Genomic DNA, 14,770 nt, shown 5'->3' with positions numbered 1-14,770 from the left:
TTTAGTTAACTTATCTAAATATTAATCGAATCAATAATTGAGTGTTACTATCGTTTACTAAATAACTTGAAATCATATATATATATATATATATATATATATATATATATATATATATATATATATATATATATATATATATATATATATATATATATATATATATATGCACATTAAGTTATATATATATTGTTCGTGAATCTTCGAGAACAGTCAAAGAATAATTGATTACATGAATATAGTTCCAAAACTTTGAGACTCAAGATTACAGACTTTGCTTATCGTGTCGAAAACATTAAATCATTTAAAGATAAAGTTTAAATTTGGTCAGAAATTTCCGATTCATCACAATACAGCAGCAAAAACTGTACACGACTTTGACAGTCGGAAGTTTGATAATAAAGTATAATAGGTTAGCAAAACTCAGACAAGTTGAAATTGGAAAACGGATTGAGCAAACCAAGAAGGAGATTGTAGACAAATTACAAAGAATAAATCTGCCTTCAAAGAATCCAAACGATTCAGTATTCACTGAAGTCATTAACGAATACCTTACTCCTGACTCTAAATTCTTGCGGACAAATTTTCTTCATCAACCTTCGAACTTAGATATTCCAAAATATCATCATAAATATCTTCGATATTTATGAGGATATTTTCATAAATATTCTTGTCCAAAATTATTTATCTCTTCCTGCTATCTATGTTATATCATAAAGGAAACTGCTTTAAGTTTCTAAATTTCTTTAAATTCGAGTTTGAATTATGAATGAATTTCTTCATCACAACTTGATTCAAAAATTCTAAGATATCATCGTACCTTTATTTTAAATATCATCGATATATCTAAAGATATTATTATCTAAAATCCTTTATCTCTTCGCGCTATCAGTGTTACATCATATAAGAAACTGTTAGTTTCTATATTCTGTAAACCTTTGAGTTAAAACTATGAATGATTTTGAAGTAGTGTTGGGAGCTGAAGCATGAGTTAGTATAATATAATGACACTTGATCAACGTGATTATATTACAGTAAGTCATGCTGAGTTTCTAATGGAACGTGATGATTCACAGATCATAACGTCATTATGTGCTATATTACACGACTCTTGTATTCTATTTTAACCTCTAAAATATCAAGAAAATATTTCTTGATGATTCGGTCTTTTCCAGGGTATTCTGGTAATTTAACAAATCAAAATCGTGCCATTACCATTCCCTTCTTAGAACATTAATAATGTTCATTCTGAAACTTATATCTGCGAATTCTGGACCATTACGAGAGATGCCTACTCGCAAGAAGAAGATACGGAGGGACAAAGCTCCGAAATAGAAATTAGAGTATAAATCGCAGCAAATAGGAGGGAGTATTAACTGTGAATGACAATGATTATAGGAAACAGAAATAGGGACATTGCAATATAAGGGGAGATATAAAACCCGATAACAACACATAAATTACAAACCGTGTATATCAATGTTTATCGCAACATAAAGACACGGGAGGATTATAAGTACTATAACCCCAAGGGCAAAGTAGAAATAAGCAGATTCCTCTGGTGGGAGTTGGAAAAGGAGAATAATTGTTGTGATAGTAAGGATAAGGACAAGGATTAGAACTGGATTAAGCATTTTCATAATCTTTTGAATTTAGGAATTGAGTATAGGAATGATAAAAATAATAGAACGGAAGAAGTTAATTTATAGTGAAATATTTGATAGAGAAATTAAGACAGATCTCTGCATTTAATTAGAGAATAATAATTTTCTTATTCGCCGAAGAATTCAAATCTTTTAGATTTTGAAGATTTTTTTTTCAAATCCCTAAAATTCCGGAATTCAACCAAGACAACGTCAAAAGTTAAAACAAAAACTTTAATTCTCATTTTTTTCTTTTATGATAACTTCACTCGTACTCTTCAAGTAATCGAATCGTTTTATCTGTATTACTCAATAATGATAAAACTTTATATATCAACTCATATTCGTTATAAAAATATTTTTATGATTAGCCATGATGACCACGATCAAATTTCGGGACGAAATTTCTTTAACGGGTAGGTACTGTGTCGACCCGGGAATTTTCGACCAAATTTAAACTTTAATCTTCATATTATTCCGACACGATAAGCAAAGTTTGTTAAGATTAAATTTCAAACATTTTAAACTATGGTCATACATTCATTTAACCTCGACCAAATTCCAATGATTCACGAACCATTAAACGAACGTAAATGGTTATATATGAATACACGTATATATATATTATAACTTGATATCGTTAATGAAATATTAAGTATAAATACTTTACAATATAGTATTTGGTTCCATATGTTCGTCGATGGAATTGCATAGTAACCAATTAATGTAGTTTTCAACTGTACGAAAAACACTTTTTCATATAAGAAGACCTGTCTATCTAAACTGCCTATGAATAAATAAACGTAAGTTGAAATATTGGTTGTAACGTGTATTTAAAACGTGTTCATGTTTTCAAATTAAGTATACGGTAGTAACACCTTCCTAGTGACGCAATTGATATTTAAAAACGATTAGTACTTGTATGCATTTAAATTCTTAAAAAGAAAAACTTTACGCGCTAAACTATTTTCCTAAATAAAATAAAAATAAACTTTAAAAAATAAATAATTTTGAAAAACTAAATGTTATATTGTTAGATGAAAGATTTTGGATACAAATTTATATTTCTAAAAATGTATATATATTTTAACCACGTCATAAAACGTCTTAATTTAAAATAAAATATTTTTGGTAAACAACGGGTCACTGATTTATAGAAGCAAATGACCACGACGCTCAAATTTTATGAGATACATTTTTTACAAAGTAATTTATTGATGAATAAATCAAACTATTACTAAAGGTACACGTCGTGTAACGTAAAAGACTAGTTTTCTAAACGTACGAAAGTGCTCTAGCAAAACCGAAAGTGGTACATGAGTCGAGTGACAACGTACGAGTCATTTTTGTAAAAATTATATTTTTACTACGCACGTAAATATAATATAATATTTAATTAATTCTAAAAATTAAATATATTATATATTAATTAATATATAAATAAACGTAATATGTAGTATATGTGTTACAATGTGTGTGTCGGCAGGATTAGAAAAATGCGAATGTGGCCATAAATCTTTAGCCATGCAATCGCATGGTTATACCTTACAAACCCCATGCGATTGCATGGGGTGTTAGGTGGGCAAAAATGCATAAAGGCTCGATCGTACTCGTTTCCTGATTCATTTGTTACTTCACATCTCTCAATCTCTCTATATTTATATTTATAATTATTAATATTATTATTATTATTATTATTATTAATATTAAGATTATAAATATTAATCTTATTATTATTAGTATTAGTATTATTAGGAGCGATATTATTAGTATTATACATAAAATACTACGACGAGGTTATGGGTAAATTATTTCAAATAAGTTTTTCGAGTAGGGTAGGGCTAAGGAAATTATGGGTTATAGCTATGAAGGTGATGGGTATGGTTCATGGGTATGCTCATGAGGTCAATTTAGTGTTTATTATCTCCTTTGCGTCTACGTACCTTTCCTGCAATATTGAATCTCAATATTGATATGTGAGTACTCGTAAATTAATTTTTACATATCAATAGTGTATCCTTGACTAGTGCTTGAGAATATAGGATTATGCATGCTTGTATTTTTGATATTGCCCTTAGATAGGTTATGTTGAACCTCGAATTAATTATACCTGCGATTGAGATAAGGTATAAGATATGCATGTCCTTGGAAAGATAGCGAAAAATTAAGAACTTTTCCTTTAGATGTCGAATGGTTTCGATGAACGGATTAGAAGATATAGTTAATTGAATTTTTGATATTATTATTAAAAATGATTATTATTATCGTCGTTATTATCGTCTTTCTAGTTTTTATCAAACTATTATTATTATTATTATTATTATTATTATTATTATTATTATTATTATTATTATTATTATTATTATTATTATTATTATTATTATTATTATTATTATTATTATTATGTATTATCATTAAAAAAATGTATTTTTATTATTATTATTATCGTTAAAATTATAATTAGTACTATTATTATTTTTATCATTAAAATAGTTATTAGCATTAATATTATCATAACATTTATTATTATTTGTATTATTATAATTAAACTAAGATTAGTAACACTTAATTATTTTAATTACTATTATTATCATTAAAATGAATGCAACATAAAAGACGATTTAAAAACTATTAACAAAATTAATTAGGAAATAATGGGTATGAGTATCATGATGAAATTTAAATATCGTAAGATATTGATTTAGATAAAATTTTCATTTTTCATTATTTTTATGACTATTATTATTAAAAGTACTATTAATATCAAAAGTATCATTTTTACAAAATTATTATTTTATGTCATTGTTAATATAAAATTCCATTATTTTATAATATCATTTTTAGTAAATATTAAAATTGATATTTTTATCAATAGAATAATAATAATTATTATTACAAAATAATACAACTTTTACTTATTATTATTATTATCAATATTATTATATCAAATAAATATGTAACCCAAATAATATAATTACCTTAATAAAAATCTATCATAACCTTTTATGATATTAAATGAACTTTCTAAATTTTATTACTTAAGATATATAAAATTATATTTTTAAATAAATTATATTATTTACTCTAATAAAATCTTTTAAAAATATTTAAAAGTATAAACGACGATATTTAAACTATATAATAATCATGTATAAATTTTGGAAAAACATTTTTTGAGTCAAATTAACTTTTGTTGACTTTTGCATATTAGTCTCGAGCATTAGGATTGTGGTACACTATGACTTAACCTAATATTTTAGAAAAATATTAACCAAAACATAAAAACATACAATTAATATAGGTTCGTGAATCCGAAGCCAACCTTTCACTTGTTCAATGACGTTATATGTATTTTACTACGAAATACAGTATGTTGAGTTTCATTTGCCTTTTTACCCTTTATATTTTTGGGCTGAGAATACATGCGCAATCTTTTATAAATGTTTTACGAAATAGACACAAGTAATCGAAACTACATTATATGATTGAATGATCGAAGCCGAATATGCCCATTTTGCTTGGTAACCTAAGAATTTGGAAACCGATCTCCAAATTGACGCGAATCCTAAAGATAGATCTATTGGGCCTAACGAACCCCATTCAAAGTACCGGATGCTTTAGTACTTCGAATTCATTTATATCATGTCTGAAGGATTTCCCGGAATGATAGGGGATATTCTTATATGCATCTTGTTAATGTCGGTTACCAGGTGTTCAATCCATATGAATGATATTTTTGTCTCTATGCATGGGACGTATATTTATGAGAACTGGAAATGAAATTCTTGTGGTCTATTAAAATGATAAAAATGAATATTTATGATAAACTAATGAACTCACCAACCTTTTGGTTGACACTTTAAAGCATGTTTATTCTCAGGTGTTAAAGAAATCTTCCACTGTGCATTTGCTCATTTTTAAAGATATTACTTGGAGTCTTTCATGGCATATTTCGAAGAACGTTGCATTCGAGTCATTGAGTTTATCACAGATTATTATTAAGTCAAGTTATAGTTGGATAGTGGATATTATGAAATAGTATGCATGTCTGTCAATTTTCGATGTAAAGAGAGTTTATCTTTTAAAAACGAATGCAATGTCTGAAAAATGTATCATATAGAGGTCAAATACCTCGCGATGTAATCAACTATTGAGATTCGTTTATAATGTATATGAACGGGTCCTTTTACCGCATTTAATACATACATTTTAATAACAATTTTCAAGACTTTCATTGGAAAAAACAATCTCTCTAATCTATAATTAGAAAACTATTATGATGCCATTTAAAATGTCAAAAACCCATGTGGCAAAATTCTAACCCTTAGATAAGTTTCCAATATTTCAATCTCAGCCATTTAATATCCTGATGGCATCATTAAGGATTTTAGTAGGCAGTTAGAAATCCTAATTACCTTACTGCCCAAGCAGTTAACGCTACCTTCACAATTAACCTATCAATATTAAACCTTAAGCGACTTTTTCAACCCATCGTTCTTATCCAATATTTCTACATCTACAATCATTTTTAATGTTGAATGTTGATCTACGAAATTATTTCAATATGATCGAGTAATTATAGATTGATTAGATCGAGTGACATGGAAATCGGTAATGAACTCAACAATAATATAAACGAACCGGCAATGAAATCGAATCGAATTGGAACGGCTGTAGACATCAATCCAACGTCAAAAAACAACTGATGAATCCAATTTCTTCGCTTCAAATCAATATATGCAAAAAGGAACCAAATGCCAATTTCTAGGTTAAATTCAATTTTCGATTTTAGTCGGTTAAATCCAATCGATTGAGTTCGCTTCTAATGGTTAGGTATTTGTAATTAGGTATTTGTAATTAGCTCTTTGATTTTGGTAGCGATATTGTATTTGATTGAGTTCGTATCGACTTTGGTATCCATCTAAAAATAACATCCCGTTTGTATCAATTTATTCATTTATATACCGTTATTTAACCTATTTTTCTTGGTTTTCATGACATAATTTGGTTTAACCCGACATGCTCATATTCACCTTCAGTACGAATTTAAAGCTGATGGTACACATCCCCTTGAATCTTTGTATCTCTAGGTGTTTATGTGTGAATTCTGTCTTATGATCCATTCATTATTGACATTGCAAATTTGTGATCCTACAAGATATTACACATTTTTGAGTATCAAATACTTTGGAATTTAAACAACCACTAGGGTCTTAATTATTTTAGGGATTCATACTTTGTTCTGATAATTGTTAATAAAAATAACAATTGATATTCAGTTATGGTGCATGTTATGGAAACACCTACTTTAAATGTTAATGTAATTTATTTTTGGTTGCAGTAAACTTGCAGAACATTCACATATGGTGTAGGTGATGAAATCACCTTTTGAATTGATGCAATTGTTGGAATGATTTATTATGTAATTTTTTATCTGAAAAATGTTTATCATTCCCTAAACGGTTTCTCGATACTGCAAAATAATATAAGGATATTTTCTTTTCAGCCCGTGAAACAAGAAGATATAACGAATGCCTATCTTGGGTATTGTTAAGGCACGAGAATTTAAAGGAAGAATAGCGCTGAGGTATTATAAATATACGAAAAAATTACGCCGTTGGTACCTGTGGTTTGTTCACATTTTCATCACAACACCTAAAGTTTATTTTTTGCATTGTTGGTACCTAGTTTTTATTAGACTTGCATGGTTAGTACCCATATCAAATTAACCCCTCACATGTGCCACACATGTGAGGGTAATTTCGTCCTTCTAACATGTGGAAAATAAATTCAATCTTCTTCTTTGACCTTCCGACTTTTTTTTTTTTAAATAATTAAGTCCGCACACTTTATTTGTGTTTTTAGTCACTGCAATTTGTGTAATTAAATGTGTAACCGTGACGTTTATAGAATGAGTATCTTGACTACTAAAGCCTTTGTAGTCCCCTCTCTTTGACGTCTTGCTAGGGAGAGTTTTTTAATATAGTCAATCAATCTTTGCCGTTAAAAAAAAGACGTCAACAAGAAACCGAAGATATTTGGTTTATCACGAAGTAGTACTTTTTGTTTAACAACTAAGTTAAGCTTTGTAACTTCATTTCGTACAGGTTAATATTAATATAAACATAGAGGATCTGTAATGCTATAAAATTAATAAAAACCACATCATAATATGTGAACTGGTAATAATCGAATGAGCAGTCAAAATTATGAGAGATAACTCTTATTGGTGTAACACTTGGTACTGTAACACATTTACTGAAAAGATAATTAATCGCTTGACTACGCTATTACTCTCGAGGTTTATAATTGCATGGTTTTCAATATTAATTTTTCCAATTGTTAAAAAGACAAAATTACCCTCACATGTATGGCACATGTGAGGGGTTAATTTGATATGGGTACTAACCATGCAATTCTAATAAAAACTAGGTACCAACAACGCAAAAAATAAACTTTAGGTGTTGTGATGAAAATGTGAACAAACCACAGGTACTAACGACGTAATTTTTTCTAAATATACTCTAATTAGTACCTTTCTCCTTTTTAATATATGTTATTTATTGTTTATGTTTATCCTTTTCAATGGGTAGGTCTATATTTATGTATTGAGATGCTTTCATACAGAATTTGATATATAGTTTTTAGAATGTCTTATTATTTGAGTTGAAGTTGTAAAAGGACCCTAAGGGGAGCTGAAATATCCTCCTTTTGTAGTTTTAATGAAATTAGAGTTTTTGTTTTATTCATCTGACATATCCAATTTGATTGTGATTTGAGTGATATATTATCTATTGGTACATATTTGTAGCTTATGATATTCGCCGGAGGAGATGTAGATTGATATCTGCAGGATGTGGTGATGAACAAATGGCTGGGGTAATATATCTTTTAAATTCTCAAAGTCGCTCACAAAAATCATCAGATGATTCGAATTTGATCATATATCTTTGATTCATACAATCTAACATCTTTCATTGAAACGCAAAGGTTCGAATATGTTTATATATTTAATATCGTCCTTTTCAGATTAGGGTACGTAAAAGATAATTCATACGTTTTTCACTTTTTGCTTAAAGATCTTACGTATTGATCCATATAATTTACATTTATACATGTCACAGTAAGTTTTCATATGAATCATGGAGTAAAATTAGGCTTTATATTAAAATGTTAATGCTTAAACGAAATGTTTTCATTTATTTATTTTACATTTATGTATTTTAAAATTATTATGTAATTATGTAATGATAATAACAAATGTATAGGTTGTTATGGGAAATTTTACAAGCCATATACTGAATATGATGAAAGCAGAAAGAGGTATGATATTCTGGGTGGTCCAATATTTGATCTCAAGTAGTGAAAGGCACTATTTTTTACTAGATTTCTGTACCATAAATATATAACACCATTGGTATGTTTTAAGAAATGTATATGTAACAGATTGAAAATGAACATGGCTCAATTGTAGTGACCCGAACTTTTCTATGATTATATATATTAATTGAGATTGATATTTACATGATTAAATGTTTCCAACATGTTAAGCAATCAAACTTGTTAAGACTTGATTAATTGAAATAGGTTTCATATAGACAATTGACCACCCAAGTTGACCGGTGATTCACGAACGTTAAAACTTGTAAAAACTATATGATGACATATATATATATATATATATATATATATATATATATATATATATATAGTTAACATGATATTATGATAAGTAAACATATCATTAAGTATATTAACAATGAACTACATATGTAAAAACAAGACTACTAACTTAATGATTTTTAAACGACACTTATATGTAACGATTATCGTTGTAAAGACATTTAATGTATATATATCATACTAAGAGATATTCATACATGATAATATCATGATAATATAATAATTTAAAATCTCATTTGATATTATAAACATTGGGTTAACAACATTTAACAAGATCGTTAACCTAAAGGTTTCAAAACAACACTTACATGTAACGACTAACGATGACTTAACGACTCAGTTAAAATGTATATACATGTAGTGTTTTAATATGTATTTATACACTTTTGAAAGACTTCCATACACTTATCAAAATACTTCTACTTAACAAAAATGCTTACAATTACATCCTCGTTCAGTTTCATCAACAATTCTACTCGTATGCACCCGTATTCGTACTCGTACAATACACAGCTTTTAGATGTATGTACTATTGGTATATACACTCCAATGATCAGCTCTTAGCAGCCCATGTGAGTCACCTAACACATGTGGGAACCATCATTTGGCAACTAGCATGAAATATCTCATAAAATTACAAAAATATGAGTAATCATTCATGACTTATTTACATGAAAACAAAATTACATATCCTTTATATCTAATCCATACACCAACGACCAAAAACACCTACAAACACTTTCATTCTTCAATTTTCTTCATCTAATTGATCTCTCTCAAGTTCTATCTTCAAGTTCTAAGTGTTCTTCATAAATTCTACAAGTTCTAGTTACATAAAATCAAGAATACTTTCAAGTTTGCTAGCTCAATTCCAATCTTGTAAGGTGATCATCCAACCTCAAGAAATCTTTGTTTCTTACAGTAGGTTATCATTCTAATACAAGGTAATAATCATATTCAAACTTTGGTTCAATTTCTATAACTATAACAATCTTATTTCAAGTGATGATCTTACTTGAACTTGTTTTCGTGTCATGATTCTGCTTCAAGAACTTCGAGCCATCCAAGGATCCGTTGAAGCTAGATCCATTTTTCTCTTTTCCAATAGGTTTATCCAAGGAACTTAAGGTAGTAATGATGTTCATAACATCATTCGATTCATACATATAAAGCTATCTTATTCGAAGGTTTAAACTTGTAATCACTAGAACATAGTTTAGTTAATTCTAAACTTGTTCGCAAACAAAAGTTAATTCTTCTAACTTGACTTTTAAAATCAACTAAACACATGTTCTATATCTATATGATATGCTAACTTAATGATTTAAAACCTGGAAACACGAAAAACACTGTAAAACCGAATTTACGCCGTCGTAGTAACACCGCGGGCTGTTTTGGGTTAGTTAATTAAAAACTATGATAAACTTTGATTTAAAAGTTGTTCTTCTGGAAAAATGATTTTTCTTATGAACATGAAACTATATCCAAAAATCATGGTTAAACTCAAAGTGTAAGTATGTTTTCTAAAATGGTCATCTAGACGTCGTTCTTTGGACTGAAATGACTACCTTTACAAAAACGACTTGTAACTTATATTTTTGACTATAAACCTATACTTTTTCTGTTTAGATTCATAAAATAGAGTTCAATATGAAACCATAGCAATTTGATTCACTCAAAATGAATTTAAAATGAAGAAGTTATGGGTAAAACAAGATTGGATAATTTTTCTCATTTTAGCTACGTGAAAATTGGTAACAAATCTATTTCAACCATAACTTAATCAACTTGTATTGTATATTATGTAATCTTGAGATACCATAGACACGTATACAATGTTTTGACCTATCATGTCGACACATCTATATATATTTCGGAACAACCATATACACTCTATATGTGAATGTTGGAGTTAGCTATACAGGGTTGAGGTTGATTCCAAAATATATATAGTTTGAGTTGTGATCAATACTGAGATATGTATACACTGGGTCGTGGATTGATTCAAGATAATATATATTGATTTATTTCTGTACATCTAACTATGGACAACTAGTTGTAGGTTACTAACGAGGACAGCTGACTTAATAAACTTAAAACATCAAAATGTATTAAAAGTGTTGTAAATATATTTTGAACATACTTTGATATATATGTACATATTTGTTATAGGTTCTTGAATAGACCAGTGGCCAAGTCTTACTTCCCGACGAAGTAAAAATATGTGAAAGTGAGTTATAGTCCCACTTTTAAAATCTAATATTTTTGGGATGAGAATACATGCAGGTTTTATAAATGATTTACAAAATAGACACAAGTACGTGAAACTACATTCTATGGTTGAATTATCGAAATCGAATATGCCCCTTTTTATTAAGTCTGGTAATCTAAGAATTAGGGAACAGACACCCTAATTGACGCGAATCCTAAAGATAGATCTATTGGGCCTAACAAACCCCATCCAAAGTACCGGATGCTTTAGTACTTCGAAATTTATATCATATCCGAAGGGTGTCCCGGAATGATGGGGATATTCTCATATATGCATCTTGTTAATGTCGATTACCAGATGTTCACCATATGAATAATTTTATCTCTATGTATGGGATGTATATTGAAATATGAAAGCTTGTGGTCTATTATTATGATTTGATAATATATAGGTTAAACCTATAGCTCACCAACATTTTTGTTGACGTTTTAAGCATGTTTATTCTCAGGTGATTATTAAGAACTTCTGCTGTTGCATACTTAAATAAGGACGAGATTTGGAGTCCATGCTTGTATGATATTGTGAAAAAAAAAACTGCATTCAAGAAACTTATTTTGTTGTAACATATTTGTATTGTAAACCATTATGTAATGGTCGTGTGTAAACAGGATATTTTAGATTATCATTATTTGATAATCTACTTAAAGCTTTTTAAACCTTTATTGATGAAATAAAGGTTATGGTTTGTTTTAAAATGAATGCAGTCTTTGAAAAATGTCTCATATAGAGGTCAAAACCTCGCAACGAAATCAATTAATATGGAACGTTTTTAATCAATAAGAACGGGACATTTCAGTTCGTATCCGAGCGTTGGTCTTAGAGAACCAGAATTTTGCATTAGTGTGTGTTATCGAGTTTGTTAGGATGCATTAGTGAGTCTGGACTTCGACCGTGTTTACTTGAAAAATGATTGCTTAACAAATTTTGTTGGAAACTATATATTTTTAACATGTGAATATTATGTGATATATTAATCTCTTAACGCGTTTGATATTATGTGATAGATGTCTACCTCTAGAACAAGTCCCATTGACTTACCTAATAATAATGAAGAGTCAAATATAAATTGGAATGATTCATGGACTGATTCACAAGTTCCCAAAGAGGAACCGGAAGAAGAGTCGGAACCGGAAGAAGAATCGGAACCGGAAGAAGAATCGGAACCGGATGAAGAAATAGAACCGGTGGGGGAAATAATAAAACGGTTAAGTAAAAGAAAATCCTCAACCAACCGACCAAGGTTAATTATGGTCAATGGTGTTTCCGCCAAGGAAGCAAAATATTGGGAGGATTACCAATTCTCCGATGAATCGGATTTCGACGAGAATTCCGATGTTGTTATAGAAATTACCCCCACTGAATTTAAAAAGGCAAAAGAAAATAATAAGGGAAAGGGCATAAAAATAGAGAAATATAATTCTAACCCCGATGAACTTTATATGTATCGTCAACCCCCGAAGTCCTTAAGTTGTAACAATGACCCGGGAACCTCTAAACCACCAGGTTTTTCTAAACCAAAGTGGAAAACGACGGCTCGTATTAGGGGAACATCATATATCCCTAGAAACTTCGCAAAACGAACCAAAACCGAAGAAGAAGAAACGAGCGAGTCGGAATAAGATAGTTGTATTCGTGTGGTGTAATATATGTAATATAGTGTGCTTATGCTTTATGATATATGTAAAAATTGCTTGTATTAATAAGTATTTTTTTTATGAATCTAACTCTTGTCTATATTACAGTATAAAAACACAAAATGGATAGACAACCCAATATTTTAAGAGACCTACCTGGAGACATGATTGATGAAATCTTGTCTAGAGTCGGTCAGAATTCTTCGGCACAACTATTTAAGGCGAGATCAGTTTGTAAGACATTCGAAGAACGTTCCAAGAATGCCTTGGTTTATAAAAGGCTTTCGTTCGAAAGATGGGGGATATCACATTGGGAAATCCATAAGTTACGATGTGTTTACTTTGACGCATATATTGCGGGGAACCCAAATGCTATTTTACGCAATGGGTTAAGAAATTATTTTGACTCAATATATCCGAATATTGGACTTCGTGATTTAGAAAAAGAGACTAACATGCAACATAAAGAAGCATGTTATGCTTACGGATTATTAATGTTCGCTTCTCACCAAAGTGAGAACAAGAACATCGGGCTACAACTATTAAACAAAACATTCCCACAAGTGACGGAGTCGGTAATTGGGGTAAGAAATGAGGGTTTTAGATTGTTACGGGACTGTTGGACATTACGTAACCCTCGTCCCTTTGACGACGTTACAACACGCTGTCTTATCAACGACCATAACGGTTATGTTCCACAAGACCAAGGATGGGAAGTAGTCCTAGTAAAACCAGAATGCATGACTTGTTTCTGGACGTATGAATTACGTGTCTTTATTGCCTTTGCTGAACGACTTGTGTACTAGCTAGAATTATCTTCACAACTATCTTGTATCAAATTTATTGTGTGCTATATTTCATGCTATATGTAAAATAAGCGGTATTGTAAGTTTGTAAAATATTGTGTAAAAGTTTGAACGCGAAATATTATTATAATCGGTTTTTCATATAGAATTGTAGTAGTTGAATTGTATATTAGCTACTAAGTATGAACTTAACGGGTAGGTACTACCCGAATTTAAACTTATAAAATGCTAATATGAAGAAAAAGCTTTTATAAATGAGTTCATATTATGCTACGAAATACTATTAACTACTCTTAATATTCTGTATGATTAACTTGTTCCATTTGACTATTTTGAAGGAAATGGCACCGACTACTCGACACACCGTGAATATGAATGAAGAGGAATTCCGTACTTTTCTAGCTTCAAAAATAGCCGCAGTACAGGCTGTGCTACATACCAACAATAACCTTGGATCTAGCAGTACAGGAAATCGTGTAGGATGCACCTACAAAGAATTCACTGCCTGCAAACCTTTGGAATTTGATGGAACCGAAGGACCGATTGGATTGAAACGGTGGACCGAGAAGGTCGAATCGGTGTTTGCCATAAGTAAGTGTACTGAAGAGGACAAAGTGAAGTACGCTACGCATACCTTCACCGGTTCTGCGTTAACATGGTGGAATACCTATCTAGAGCAAGTGGGACAAGACGATGCGTACGCACCACCGTGGTCAGCATTCAAGCACTTGA

General features: G+C 29.8%; 1 long non-coding RNA gene across 2 annotated transcripts in view; it reads left to right on the top strand.

Annotated features, from left to right (window-relative positions):
- The first annotated feature begins 6,108 nt into the window (after positions 1-6,108).
- The window catches only part of LOC139865553 (uncharacterized), a 49,564-nt gene continuing 40,902 nt past the window's right edge, over positions 6,109-14,770 (top strand). The window contains exons 1-5 of one of the 2 annotated variants that reach the window (XR_011765027.1): positions 6,109-6,411; positions 6,985-7,065; positions 7,150-7,230; positions 8,455-8,522; positions 8,912-8,966. This is a non-coding gene — a long non-coding RNA (uncharacterized lncRNA). Of the gene's footprint in view, positions 6,412-6,984; positions 7,066-7,149; positions 7,231-8,454; positions 8,967-14,770 lie in introns of both variants that reach the window. The other variant, XR_011765026.1, reaches the window with a different exon arrangement.

Source organism: Rutidosis leptorrhynchoides, chromosome 1 (genome assembly GCF_046630445.1).
Source record: "Rutidosis leptorrhynchoides isolate AG116_Rl617_1_P2 chromosome 1, CSIRO_AGI_Rlap_v1, whole genome shotgun sequence".
Lineage (NCBI taxonomy): Eukaryota > Viridiplantae > Streptophyta > Magnoliopsida > Asterales > Asteraceae > Rutidosis > Rutidosis leptorrhynchoides.
This window is presented reverse-complemented; position numbering and strand designations above follow the sequence as displayed.